The following is a 6000-nucleotide window of genomic DNA, read 5'->3' on the forward strand; positions in this document are numbered from 1 at the left end:
CGGCCTCAGGCCCTCAGTTATATAACTTATGAACATGGCCTCAGTCTAGCCCATATATGAACTAATTTTATTTTAATAAATTTATAAATTATATTTATTTGCAAACTTATTTTATGCCTGGAATAGATCAATTAAAATATATATAATTTTATTTTTAAATTAATTATAAAGTTGATTTTTTTTGTTTTAACATTATTTATTGATTTAAATGAATAAGATGTAATGCAAATTAATAATTATAAAATATCATATATTTAAATATATTTTTATTATTTTTAATATAATTAATAATAATTTAGACAGAATCAAAACATACAAATTAAATCATTGACTTTAAAAATAAAACATTATATGTGTTAATTTTAATATATTTTATCAGTGTAAAGTAATTTATCCTAATTTTCGAGTTTTTGTTTTTAATGCCAAGAGGTTACAACATACAATATTATTATCTTAAAACATTAACTGGAAAGTAATAAAAATAAAAATATATATATTTTTTAGTTAAATTTTAAAATAAGATAATTGTACAAATTATATTTTAGTAATTTTTTAAAATACTTTTTTATTTTATAATTTGTGATTTGAACTCAATTTTTAATAAATATATTAATTGTTTTAAAGTTTACATATATATATGTTGGTTGTTTAAATTGATTCTTGATAAACTTAATCATTAAATTATATTTTTAATTAAAAAATAAAATACTTATGGTTTGCTTAAATTTGATGAGTATTAAAAATATTGATTTAGTTTTATCATAAAAAATTTTTAAAAATCTAATTTCAAATATTTGAAAGTTAAATAAAATATATATATATTTCTCATATAATGACTCCAGAAAAAAAAAAAAAAAAAATTCGCTACTGGTCAAGAAAGGGCCAATTTATCAAGATGGGTGAACTTCTCCTCTTCTTCAGTCTTCACTCTCGTCACTCACCGGTTACTTCAAACGAAAGGGTGGCTACCTACTTGTGGGAAAAATTATTTGACCTTCTAGGTCAGTTCATTGTCTCTGGAAGTAAAAAGTTGCTTTTCAGTTGCCGGAAATGGCCACGCATGCATTTCACAATGAGATGTTTTTTTAGTTTTCTGGATAAGCTTAGTCCACTCTAGACGTGGCACTGCCAGGAATGATTTTGATTTAAGGACGGCAGTTCAATGTTGATTGAAAATTATATTTCTAATTCTAATTATATTCAAAACTATAAAAATTTAAATTTTAAAAAATCATGTCTGAAATCCTAATACAAAATTTAGATCCAAATTAGCAAAGAAAATCCAATAAATTATCCACTTGGTAAATTGACATTCGAGTCAAGACAGGATATGATAATGCTTTTGAGACGTTGCATGAACCTTATGGTTTAATTTTGTCTGGAAATGATGACTAATTTTACTCTCCTCCATCAACGGCTATATTAACTTTTTACCATTGTCAAATTTACTCAAAGGCACAGCACAGTGTTGTCGGTGCTCTATTGGCTGCTAATTATTTTTATTTTCTTTTTCTTAGAAAAGGGAACAAGGCAAGAAGAATATATGGCACTGTAAAAGGTAACATTGCATTAGTTTGAGCATTACATGTCTGATCCAATAAACAAGCCTTGCCTTATCATGTTTTTGTTGTCATCATAATTTTTTTGGACACACCAATCAAATTACACCATGATGAGGATTGAGGAATCTGATTTTTACCCAATTTGAGACAGCTGATTGGACCTCCAATACTTTGGCATCTCATTTGAATCCTCTCAATCTTTTCCTTTTTTAAAAAAAAATACTGGTGGGGATTTTTCCCTATTGGTAAGGGAACTTTCCTTAACATTCATATTTGCTCAATGGAGCACGAATCTAAATGGGCAACAAATTAAAGAAAACTGCAATAATAATAATAATAATAATAATTTAGAGCGACAAATTGAGGACGGTATTGAAATTTGATAATGCTGAGATCTGGTAGGTGTCCAAATGAAGAGGACATATCGGCATATATTTGATTTGCTGGGTTGATAATCGATACTTGGTTTTGAGGAAAGGATCCTATAAGATGAGAAGACGTTTAGGGATTCATCGGGAGAGTTCCTGGTGGAGACTCTCTGATACTCAAATCAGATTTGGAAATTTAGTGGAGTTAAGAGAAGTAAAACAGAAAAGAAAATAGAATAGTGGTTTCAGATTTCCTCTGTGTCACTGAGAGAGAGAAAGAGAGAGATAGGTCATTTTTCAGAGAAGAAAATATCCATTTTTTAGGGTTAGTTTGGTGTATAAATACCTTTGAATAAAGTTGATGTCTCTGGTATTGTGTCCTCTTCTGATAGGGCAGAGATGCTTTTATGCAGGTGTGTCAAGCAGTACATTAATGATGGGTTATAGAATAATAAATACGGAACTAGCCGATTCGTACCCTCTACATGCTCACTTATGATCCCTATGTTGTATCAAGGAGGTGATCGGCTCATAGGAGGTCGACATCTTTACCTTGACTTCATCAGGTCATGTCGGACTCATCTGATGTACATAGAAATGAGATCTTTCTCTGAGGTCGACCACATCGGCGTTCAAAATTTTATTGTAGTATGCGCTTTTGAGGAGGTCGGTTTGTCCGTCCTTTCCGATCTTTGAGGATGTCGTTTTGTCCGTTTTAGACTTTGGTAAACTCAGGAGTATTGCTAGTCCGATTATTTATACTCAATAGGTCGGGCTTCTCACTGTCCGGTCCGACTAAATGGAAAGACTTTCGATTCACGTGTATATGAGTCACGATCTTGAGAGGTTCTATTTTTAATATGTTATCAGTTGCCCTTTCACATATTCAATGGTTATTTATGACCGTCGGAGAAGGCAACCTGTCCTACTAATTCAACGCACCTGTTCGTTTAGTTGATGCTTATAAATTTCGAAGAGAAGTGTGATCAATGGAATTGGTTAACTTAACATAGACCGAACCGAGAGAGCAAATTTTATATATTGATAATCATCCCTTCAGGAGATCTAATCTTAGTGGTCTTTTTCATGGAAAGTCTAACCTTGATAGTTTTTTTCTTTTGGAAGGTCCAACTTTGATGCTCTGTCCTTGTAGCCTTGCCTTCTGACCGGACCTTAATGGTTTGCCTTTTAGGTATTCTTCTGAACATTTTACTCTGAGACATCTTCTGGACTTTAAGCCCTAGGTCTTTTAATAAGCGTTTCAGTTGATTGGTTTCACGAGTGGTTTAGTTCTTTGCTGGTTGTTTAGCCCTAAACGTTTGTCCGAACTCTTTGGTTTTCTATATCATTTTGGATACTCTAGCTCTGACTATTTTTATGAGCATTTTAACTCTTTTTCGAGCTCTTTAGCCTTAATTTTTCGCATGAACTCTTTTAGCTCTCTATATGATACTCCAGACTTTTTAGCACTAATTCTTTCTTTCGAGCTCTTTGGCTTTTCATAACTTACGAACATTTTTGCCCTCAAGCGCTTTTTGGGCTACCCTTATTCGCTTTCTGGACTATTTGCCCTCAAGTTTCTTTCAAGCGTTTTTGCTCCTCTGGGCTATCTGCCCTTAAATATTTTGGAGCTCAAAACCCTGATTCTTTATTCCATGCTATTTGCTCTTAAGGAGATTCCAAACTTTTTACCCTCGATCTTAATCTAAGCATTTTGGACTTTTTCTTATATTTCTTATAAGGCATGCTCAGCCCTTGTCATTGTGTTTTGTCAATCTGTGCTCCTTTTGGAGGGGACCTTCTAGTACTTAGCACTGGATCTCATTCGAGCGCTTTTGCTCTTTGTCATCCATGCTTTTTGACTCGCTAGTATGCTTCCAGACTTCTTTTTCCTCAACTCGGCTTTTTGGTGCTAGAGGTCAATTTCCAAAACCGGTCACCCACCTCATTGAGATCTTCATTTCGTCAATTGGTTTTGTAGTGCTGACGGTCTATTTTCAAGACTAGTCACCCACCTTATTGATGTCTTTATTTCCTCAACTGGTTTTGTAGTGCCGACTATCTTATTTTCGAGACCGGTCACCTACCTCATTGAGGTCTTCATCTCCTTAACTGGTTTTGTGGTGCTAGCGATCTTATTTTTAAGACTGATCACCTACCTTATTGAGATCTTCATCTCCTCAACTAGTTTTGTGGTGCTGGCGGTCTTATTTTCTATACCGATTACCTACCTCATTGAGGTATTCATCTCCTCAACTGGTTTTATAGTGCCAGCGGTCTTATTTTCGAGACCGGTCACCTATCTCATTGACATATTCATATCCTCAACCTGTAACGTCCCGGAAATCCGGACCGCTACCGGCGCTAGGATCCGGGTCGACTTAAGGCCGCCGGGACCCGTAGCAAGCCTGACATATAACCTGTAAACCTGTATAATCTCATACATGATCAACAAACATGTATAAAAATTAAAACTTTTCTTCATACATACTGTCATCAACTAACTCAACCTGTGCATACTCTGATCATATACATAACACAGTCCCTCTGTGGGATCTCATCAAGCCTTAAAGGCAAAACAACCTGTGTTGAGTTAATTTACATAAACATCATAACATAAGATCATGTATATACAAAAGGGATTAACATATATTATGGTCAAGCACAACTCTATCCTCAATAACCTCATTACATAACATCCTGAATATTTTTACATTTCATCATAATACAATTGTCATGTCCACAAACTAACTATTACATACATAAGACTTTTTCTCTTCTTGTCTTCTCTATCTATCCCGTACCTGCAAACCTGGGGGTTAGGGGAGAGGGGTGAGCTAGATGCCCAGTGAGCAGAATAGTAAAACATTTAAAACATATGATAACATGAAATGCATCACATCACAGCTAATCACATCAAGGATGAACTTGTCACCAATAGTCCCCTACATGGACCAACTGTGCCAGGGGCGTAGAATGGGCCTCACTGGTCTTTCTCTTACATAACATAACATAACATGGTCCAACTGTGCCAGGGGCGTAGAATGGGCCTCACTGGTCTTTCTCTCACATAGTGCCAGGGGCGTAGAATGGGCCTCACTGGTCTTCCATATCGTATCATCATCATCATCATAGCATAGGGGGACTAATGGATCGTTCAACATCCATCCACATCATCAACATAATATGCAATGCACATATTCGTGGATACTAATGCAAACAACCTACTATATCTCATGGCATTCATGATGCATGGATCATGCTCAAAATTCATATTTCATTTATTTTAAAACTTAAAGTTTATTCCACTCACCTCTGGCTAGCTCTGACAAACTCTGTAGCAGCTGGCTCACTGCTGGGGTCCTCGGTTCCTCGGGTCCGAACCTACACAGGTGGACTCCAATGAGGGACCAAACATACATAAACACAACTCTAACATGCTCCCCAAAAACCCCCTAAAACACCATAAAACAGTCACATAAAAACAGGTAAGAAATGGCTGAACAGGGCACTTTCAGCGGCACCTTCGGCGGCCGAAAGTCCTGGACAGATCCGAAAGTCAGGCACTTTCGGCGGCACCTTCGGCGGCCGAAAGTCCCAGACAGAGACGAAAGTCTCTTTTCGGGGGCAACTTCGGCAGCCGAATGCTGCCTCCACAAAGGGGGTTCGGCGGCCGAACCTGGTTTCTGCCAGAAGGGCAGAAACTTGGTTCATACGAACCCCTTGCCTCCCAAAACCTCAAATCAAGCGTATATCTCAACCAAAACATGCATACAAGTTCCTAGGGGCCTCAAAACATCAAATACCCCAACTACAACACTTCAAACATACTCAAACAACACACATTGTTCAAAACATCAATATATACCCATAACTCAACATATACCCTAACATGCATTTCTACCCATAGATCTTGCATAAAACTTACTTAAAACACATAAGGAGCTTAAGATCGGCTCTTACCTCTTGAAGATCGAGAGGGAGACGACCTAAACTTGGAGATTCACGAAAATGAGCTCCTGAGTTCCCAAAGCTCCAAAACTTGGTTTAAATGTTCAAAACTTGCAATG

The sequence above is a fragment of the Manihot esculenta genome, chromosome 1 (assembly GCF_001659605.2).
Source record: "Manihot esculenta cultivar AM560-2 chromosome 1, M.esculenta_v8, whole genome shotgun sequence".
Lineage (NCBI taxonomy): Eukaryota > Viridiplantae > Streptophyta > Magnoliopsida > Malpighiales > Euphorbiaceae > Manihot > Manihot esculenta.